Here is a 9,810-nt window from a genome sequence, read left to right on the forward strand (position 1 = left end):
GACAAACAGAGAGAGGGAAACAGACACACGCACACAGGACAGAGACACACACAGAGACAGAGACAAACAGAAACCCAGAGAGGGAGGCAGACACGCATGCAAGGATAGAGACAAACAGAGAGAGAGGCAGACACGCACACAGGGACAGAGACAGAGACAAACACAAACACAGAGAGGGAGGCAGAGACACACACAGGGACAGAGACAAACACAAGAGGGAGGCAGACATGCACACGGGGACAGAGACAGAGACAAACCCAAACACAGAGAGGGAGGCAGACATGCATGCAGGGATAGAGACAAACAGAGAGGGAGGCAGACACACAGAAAAAGACAAAGCAGACAGAGAGAGAGAGAGAGAGACAAACAGACTGAGAGGTAGAGAGAGGAAGTGACATGGGGCAGGGGGTTTGCAGAGAGAGAGAGAGAGACAAGAGACAGAGTTAGGGAGAACAAGAACGAGAGAGAGAGAGAGACAGAGATACAAAGACAGATGATGAATAACAGCCAATGCAAAAGAGGGGTGGACAGGGAGAGGTAGAAACAGAGACCAATACAGATGGACAGAGATGGAGACAAACAGAGAGACATAGAGACAAACAGAGAGAGAGAGACACACACCCAGACAAAGACATATAGAGAGAGAGATGGACACAGAGTGAGCAGGAGACACACACACGCACAGACATGGTGATCGAGAGAACGAAAGACGGAGTGAAACAGAGACCGGGAGAATCAGACAGACAGAGGGACAGAAAGACACAGAGATGTTTCCTAGGCTCCCTTCAGGTTGTCTGCATTTTGTTTACCCCAAATATTACACATGATGTATCTTTCAAATCCTTCATTTTAGTTTTTGCCCTGACAGGATATAAAAGAAATGGTAAGCATAGATCAGGGAGCAGAGCTCTCACCTTTGTCGTTAATTGATGGGATATGGGCCATTCCTAGATACAGGTAAGGTTTTCCCCTGGTTTGGGGAGTCCAGAACTGGTGTTGGGCACAATTTTAAAAATAAGGGCGATGTCGCTTATGCCTAAGACCAGTAGAAATATTTTTACCCATAGGGTTGTGAACCGTTGCAATTCTGTACCACAGAGGTCTGAGTCTGTTTAAGGTAGAGATTGATGGATTTCTGATTCCCAGTGGTATGCAGGGTTAAGGGGGCAGGGTCAGTGAAACTAATTGAACTGTTTGATAGCCATGATCACATTAAATGCTTGATAGGCTGAGTGACCTACAACTGTTCCTGTTCCTAATCACTCTTGTGAGTGGTTAAGAGTCAACCACATTGCTGTGGGTCTGGAGTCACGTGTAGGCCAGACCAGGTAAGGAGGATAGATTTCCTTCCCTGAAGGACATTAGTGACCCAGATGGGTTTTTACACGAGCCACTGAGAAAGGTGAACAGCCAAAGGTTGTGGTTCAGGTTGGTACCAATGCCTTGGGCATGAAGGGGATGTGATCTGGTCAGGAAGGAGAGATCACATACAGAGGGAGGCACAGCCCCAAGTGAATATATAATTCGGGGAATTTGGAGACAGCGTGGGAAGGGAAGAGATATTTTTCGCTTGCTTTTTGGTCATAGTTTGTAAGGATTTTTCAACAGGAGAAATTAAATGGGGCTCAGGACAGAACAAAAAGTGACATCAGAGGGAAAACATATGTTCATTGGTTGGTAATAGCTGCTAATTTGAATATCTATCAAAGGGGACTTTCAGATTGAAGGTACAGAGGAGAAATATTTACAGATTATAAACTAAAAGACCAGTGGGAACTTTTAAAAAGCAAATTAAGAACAAAATAACTGAAATAAGAGTTGCCAGGCCAGGTGATGTATTGTACCTGCATGATGTGGAGCTGGGGGACCCCATTGTGGTTTATAGTGACCACATCTGTAACAAGTGTTGGTTGTTAGAGGAACTCCAGCTCAGAGTTGATGAGCTGGAGTCTGAGCTACGAACACTGCAATATATCAAGGAGGGGTAGTGTTATCTGGATGCTGTGTTTCAGGAGACAGTCACACCTGTTAGATTAACTACCTCAAATCAGGTCAGTAGTCAAAGACAGGAGTGTGAGACTACCAGTGAGGAAGATAGAGAGATCCAGGAGGTAATGCTGAAGAAGCCTCAGCCCTGGAGCTTGTCTAGAGTTGGAAGGCATAGAGTCTGTGTGGGTATGGTTGAGGAACCACAAAGGAAAAAAGACGCTGATGGGAATCATGTACAGGTCCCTGAGCACTAATCAGGATGTTGGGAAGAAAATAAATCAGAGATAGAAAAGGCATGGAAAAAAGACACTATTACAATAATTAAGGGGAACTTTAATGTGCAAGTGGACTAGAAAATCAGGTTGGTCGCTGATCCCAAGGAAAGGAATTGATGGAATGTCTATGAGATGGTTTTTTTTTTGAAGCAGTCTGTGGTGGAACCCACTAGGGAGCATGAAATTCTGGATTTGATTAAGGACCATAAGGTGAAGGAACCCCTGGGGCAGTGACCACAATATGATTAAATTCACCCTGCAGTTTGAGAGGGAGAAGCTGGAATCAGATGTAACAGTATTACAGTTGAGTAAATATAACTACAAAGTCATGAGGGAGGAGCTGGCCAGAGTTGACTGGAAGGGGACCCTAGCAGGGATGATGGTGGAGCAGCAATGGCAGGAGTTTCTGGGGGTAATTTGAGAAGCACAGCAGAAATTCATCCCAAGGAAGAAGAAATGTACTAAAGGGAGGATGAGACAACCATGGCTGACAAGGGAAGTAAGGGACAGCACAAAAGCAAAACAAAAAACATACAATGTGATGAGAAGCCAGAGGATTGGGAAGCCTTTAAAAACCAAGAAGAGGATAGACAAAAAAGTAATAAGTGAGGAGAAGATGACATATGAGAGTAAGGTAATATAAAAGAAGATTACAAAAGATATATAAAAGGTAAGAGAGAGGTGAGTGGACACTGGACAGCTAGAGAACTAAAATTGGCAGAGGAACTGAATAGGTACTTTGCTTCACTGTGGCAGATACCAGCAACATACCAGAACATCAGGAGAATCAGGGACAGAGCTATACATAGCGGCCCTCACTAAGGAGATGTTGGGGAAGCTGATGGTTCACCTACACCAGATGGACCACACCCTAGGGTTCTGAAGGAGATAGCTGAGGAAATTGTGGAGGCATTGGTGGTGATCTTTCAGGAATCACTGGAGTTGTGGAGGGTCCCAGATGACTGGAAAATGGCTAATGTAACACCCCTGTTTAAGAAGGGAGGGAGGCAGAAGTTGGGAATTTATAGACCAGTTATTTTTAGACTCCATTACTAAGGATGAGATTGCGGAGTACTTGGAAGTGCATGGTGAAATAGAGTGAGTCAGCACAGCTTAATCAAATCTGTTAGAATTCTTTGAGGAGGTAATGAACAAATTCAACAAAGGACAGCCAGTGGATGTAATATATTTGGATTTCCAGAAGGCTTTTGACAAGGTGCCACACAAAAAGCTGCTAAATAAGACAAAAGCCAGTGGTGTTAGGGGCAAGGTACTGGATAGAGGATTGGCTGACTGGCAGAAGGCAGAGAAGTGTGCTTAAAGGAGTCTTTTTCAGAATTGCAGCCAGTGATGAGAGTGGAGTTCTGCAGGGATCAGTGTTGGGACCACAACTATTCACATTATACATTAATGATCTCATCAAAGGAACTGAGTGCATTGTTGCTAAGTTTACAGATAATACCTGTTCTTCCTATTAAACTTAATCGACTTAACATTGACCTTCTCTTCAATCACTCCAGATGCTGACCTAAGCTCTGGTTCCCATCCCCTACCTCACTAGTTCAAACCCTCCCGAGAGACACTGGCAAACCTCCCTGCCAGGACACCAATGTGTCCTGTTTAGGTGCAACCCATTCTTCTTGTTCAGATCCCACCTGCCCTGGAAGAGATCCCAATGATCCACATATCTAAAGTCCTCCCTCCCTCTGACACCAGCTCTTTAGTCATGCATTCAACTGTATTACCTCCCTAGCCCTGGCCTCACTAGCATGTGGCACAGGGAGTAATTCCCCAAGATTACAACTGTAGAGGTCCTGCTTTTCAACTTAGTACCTAACTCTCTAAATTCGCTTTGCAGAACTTCATCACTCTTTCCACCTATTTCATTTGGATTAATATGGACCATGACCTCTGGCTGCTCACTCTCCCCTTTCAGAATGTTCTATGCCTGGTCATTGATGGAGAGACTGTAGTGTTGAGGATGTGGGGAGGCTGCAGGAAGACTTGGACAGGTTAGGAGAGTGGGCAAAGAAGTGGCAATGGAGTACAATGTGGGAAAGTGTGAGGTTTAGCTCTTTGGAAGGAAGAATAGAGGCATAGACTATTTTCTAAGTGAGGAAAGGCTTCAGAAATCTGAAGTACAAAGGAACTTTGGAGTCCTGGGTCAGGATTCGCTTAAGGTTAACATGCAGGTTCAGTTGATGATTAGGAAGAAAAATGCAATGTGAACATTCATTTCGAGAGGGCTAGAACACAAGAGCAGAGATGTACTGCTGAGGTTGTATAAAGCTCTAGTCAGACCACATTTGGAATATTGTGAGCAGCTTTGGGCCCCATGTCTAAGGAAGGATGTGTTGGTGTTGGAGGGGCTCCAAAGGAGGTTTTCAAGAATGATGCCTACAATGAAGGGTTTGTCATTTGAGGAACGTTTGAGTAAACAGGGTTTGTAATTGATGGAATTGATAAGGATGAGAGGGATCTGATTGAAAGTTACAGAATACTGAGAGGCCTGGATAGAGTGGATGTGGAGAAGACATTTCCATTAATAGGAAAGACTAGGACCTGAGGCCACAGCCTCAGAGTGAAGGCTTGACCCTTTAGAAAGAGATGAGGAGGAATTTCTTTAGCCAGAGGCTGGTGAATCTGTGTAACTTATCGCTACAGGAGGCTGTGGAGGCCAGGTCATTGAGTGTATTTAATAGGTTCTTGATTAGTAAAGGGATCAAGGATTATGTGGAGAAGGCAGAAAAATGGGCTCGAGGAACATACCAACCATGATCAAATGGTGGAGCACACTTGATGGGCCAAATAGCCTAATTCTGCTAATTTATCTTCTGGTCTTATGGTTCTGAAATCAGACTTTAAGAAGCCAGATAGAAAATTAATCAGCAGGACCTCAAATGTAGCAATCTCTGGATTGCTCCCAGTGCCATGTGCAAGCGAGTACGGAAATAGGAGGATAAGAGGGAAAGGTGGCTGGAAAGATGATGCAGGAGGGAAGGCTTTAGATTCCTGGGCACTAAAACTGTCTCTGAGGAAGCTGACACCATTCAAGCTGGACAGGATACACCTGATCAGAACTGGAACTTGGGTCCTGGAAGAGTGTACATTGATTCCTCGAGAGCGTATACCATCTCTTGGACAGTGTACACCGTCTTCCGGAGATGTATGCTGTCTCCCAGAGAGTATACACTGTTTCTCGGAGTGGCGTACAGTCTCCCAGAAAGTGTACACTGATTTCCAGAGTGGTGTACCATCTCTACACTTTACAGAGAGAACGCTGTTTTCCTAAGTTGGTATACCATGTCCTGGGACGGAGAACACTGTGTCTTGGAGGGCATTCAGTGTTTTCCTGAATGGGTATACCTTGTCTTGGAATCCAATACTGCTTCCCAGAGGGTGGGCGTTATATTGGAGAGTGTAAGTGGCTGCCGGAGAGTGTAATCCTCCAGAGGGCCCTATCTGCAGTGGCTGCTTGTGAAGTCCCCCTTTCCCCCCACCCCACCCCAACACCCAGTGTCGTATCTGCTGTGAGGAGACAAGATGGAGAAACAGTGATTGAATTAAGTCCTTCTGAAGAGAGAGCAGGAACAAGCTGAAAGTCACACAACGAGCTGCTGACCTGAGACGTTGGGCTGTGTTGGCTGTGAAGCTGAGGAGCTGCAGGCACCAATTGCCATCTGCTGTTGTGATTCTCAGTGGGGAGAGGCAGCTAAAAGACTGGCTGGAATGTGAATATTTCTGGCGACAGTGTGTTCACGATGGTGTTGGCAGTCGTATTTGAGGATAAGGTTACGGTTCTATAGATGGATGATACACTGGAGAATTCAAAGACAGATTCTGTTGACTTTGAGTGAAGGTCTCCCAGGCGAATGCCAGAGATTGACAGATGGAGAAAGTGACTGGCTCGGTTGGTATTTAAAATTCAATCAAATGGAGCAGAAGCTGTTTGAAGCCAGTTGTATCTTGTGACCATAATACAATGGAATGAAAGAGTTAATCTCTATTTTTCAAGTGTCAAGGGGTCAGGAGTGACCTTGTGAAGCTCCCTGCAGTTTTTTTAGCTGTCTGGAGACTAAAGGTAAGGTTCAATACTGCTAACAAATGCTTGCTTGTTTTTCACTGGGGTCCAGTGCCTGCCCAGTGTGCAGACCCACCAGAAGAGCAGAGTCCAGGATAAATAGAAAGACCTTGAAGCAATTAGGCTCAGGTAGGCTGTGAGGGAGAGGAGGCTGTGAGGGAGAAGAGGCTGTGAGGGAGTGAAGTGGCATGGAGGGTGTGAGGGTGGATGGTGGAGAATAGGGTGGAGGGTGTGAGGTGGGAAGTAGGGGGAGGATACGAGAGTGGGAATAGGGTGTGAGGGTGGGGAATGGGGTGGAGGGTGTGAGGGTGGGGAGTGGGGGGGAGGGTGGGAGGGTGGGGAATGGGGTGGAGGGTGTGAGGGTGGGGAGTGGGGTGGAGGGTGTGAGGGAGGGCAATGGTGTAGAGGGTGAAGGGGGAGGATGTGAGAGTGGTGACTGGAATTGAAGGTGTGAGTGGGATGGAGGGTGTGAAGGAGAAAAACCTTTCCTACCCAGAGAGTAGTTAGGGTCTGACATGCACTGCCTGGGAATGTGCTGGAGGCAGCTTTAACTGAAACATTGAGAAGCGCATTGGATGATTATTTGCATAGAAATCATGTCCTGAACCATGCTGGCACACCAAGCGTTGAGGATAGTCACTAGGTGACCCAGTGAAACGTTCAGAGGACACTCTATGTGTGAGTGAGTGAGTGTGTGTGTGTGTGTGTGTGTGTGTGAGAGAGTGAGAGAGACACATCAGGGAAAAATCAGAGCCACAAAACCTGTTGGATCAAGTTCACTTAGGAATTGTAATGAAGATTTAGCTCCAGGAAAATGCTGTTCCAGTCTCTCCCAAGATCCCAGCCTGTGACTTAACACGTCTCTGACACACATAAAGAGTCCTGCATCCTAAACTGTCTCTGTTCAATCAACATGGGCAGAAAGGGCACTTAATAAGTGCAACTGTAATTATGTGGTAATTTATTTAACTGTTGAGAAGGTGGTCATTGGTGATTTTGTAAATAGCCTTGTAAATGCCGCTGACCTCCTGTACACTGATTATATTCCTTAATGTCTGTGCTGGTTATTTCAGTGTCATCCTGTCATGGCAGTCTATTTATATAAAAGAACACATATTTTTAAAAGCAAGTCAGAACTTTACAGTGATTGTAAAATAGAACCAAATTCCCAATGCCATAATGACTCCACTCCAAAGCTGTTGTTGCACTGAAACATCACACACAACACTCCAAATCCAGCAGTCACACCCCGCTGACTACACTCAATCTGCCCAACCCTCAATCAAAGACCACTTCACCCTATTGTCAGTCTCCCAGGTCCCACAGTCTGACATAATGTCCAATATGAGAATATGATCCTGGTTAGCAGGCTTGGTAGTGAGAAAAATGTGGGTTCAGAGTGAAAGCCAAAATGGATTTATTGAAGGCATTTGATGTGTGATGGTATCTGCCGGGAAACAGTGTAAGGTCCACTGTTCTTTTTGATATATGTAGAATCAACCCAGATTTGCAGGTGACCCACTTGGAAATACAGTGAGCCATGTGGAGGTTAGTCAGAGCTTCAGGAGGACCTGGCCATTGGGAATATTGAATATAGCTGAAACCTGTTTTGACAGACTGCAAGTTTTATTTTTCCCAATTTGGTTACTATGGTGGTTAATCACTGAACGCATTCACATGACACTGCCAATGTACTTGAAGTAAAATAACATAAGTTTCTAATATAAAAGAAATGGGGAAAAATGGAAATATTATCACAAAAAGAAAGATTTAGCCATTTTCCCCAGCAATGCCCTTTACAGATATTCAATCCCAGTGAAGTATCACTCCCAGCTTCCTCTTTACATTCTTACTCATCTGATGTAGTTGTTTCAGTGCCTGACTATATCGTCACCAGATATTTTGCTCTCTGTATCTCCCTGAGACACACAGATAAATGCTAACTCACTGAATCATGTCCCAGCGCTGTCAACTTCAGCAGCTGAAACAGTTTAAGGCTTCTTTCCAGCTGCGATGGCTTGAAAACTGTGAAAATGAATACTGCCCTTCTCCTGGTCTACAACCTTGTTATTTCTTCCAAACTGAACCTGCTTCAAGCCTTTGGCCCTGCTTCTTGTAGGTCACAAATCTGCAACTTAGTAAGCATTTCAGCAGTCACCTTACCAGGTAGCTTGCTTGTGCATTCAGATTAAATAATATGATTTCCTGGAAAGGAAACCCAATGCTATTTAAAAAAAAAAGTCTCTGACCCTTAAAGGAAATAAATCACCTTCACAGGACAGAAAAGCAAAAATCATTTGCTTCTACTTTGGAACTCTATATCCCAATTAACAATTGTATAAACTTCATTCGAATTAGCAAACAGATGATTGATGGTGAGAAATGTGAATTGATAAAAACTGGATGGACAGATGGAAAGAGACGATAAAGACGAATAATTTTAAACTGGGTGCAGGAACAGAACGTTTTCTGTGTGTGTGCACAAATGTCTGAGGTGTCAGAACAAGCTGAGAAATCATTTCACAAAGCTGACAGGATGCTCGTCTTTATTAATAGATGCTTAGATACAAAAGCGAGGAAGTTATGCTAAACATTTCTGATGTATTGTTTCGGTCTTGGCTGGAGAATTGTATCCAGCTTTGAGCGTTACATTTTCAGAAAGATTCCCTTGGAGAGTTGTACGGCAAACGTTTAAGGAGATGCTTGATAGGATGGAAACTGGAAAGAACTGGGACCATTCTGCTCACATCAGCTCAGAGATCTTTGAGAAACTGTTCAACAATTGAACGAACAAGGAGAAACATTGCAGGTCCTGGGAGGACTGCTAACAAAAGGATAAGGATTAAGACAATTGGCAAAAAAATAAGAATGTCATGAAGATATTTTTGAGGCAGCGATTGTTGTAATCTGGAACACACTGCCTGAAAGGGAAGCAGATTCAACAGGAACTTTCAAAAGGGATTAAACAAATACGTCGAATAAATACCATGACTGTAAAATAAATAGAGGCCATTTTTGGGGACTAACTAGATTGCTCTTTCACAGCTGAGTCAGGCATAATGGCTGAATGGAATCTTCGCTGTATTATAGGAGCAGGAGGCCATTCAGCCCCTCACCATTCAATAACAAATTTGTGGCCTAATTCTCTTTACCTGCTGTTGGCCCTTTCTCCTGAATATCTTTAGTTAGCAAGAATCAGTGAAGCTCAGATTTAACATCAACAAATGGATTGGATATCATTTGCTGTTTGTGGAACAGAGTTCCAAATTTCCAATGGTGTTTGAAGTTATACGTTTTAACTTCAGCCTCAAAAGTTCTGTCCCAGACTCTGCCGCCCAGCCTGTGACTGCCGATGACCCGGAATATAGTCTCTATCCAGCTGGCCTGCCTTTTGCCTTAAGATTTTGAAAATTTCTAGCAAACCACCCCTCACCTCCCAAATTTCAAAGAATACAACCCTAAATA

This window comes from Rhincodon typus, chromosome 47 (genome assembly GCF_021869965.1).
Source record: "Rhincodon typus isolate 14 chromosome 47, sRhiTyp1.1, whole genome shotgun sequence".
NCBI classification, from domain to species: domain Eukaryota; kingdom Metazoa; phylum Chordata; class Chondrichthyes; order Orectolobiformes; family Rhincodontidae; genus Rhincodon; species Rhincodon typus.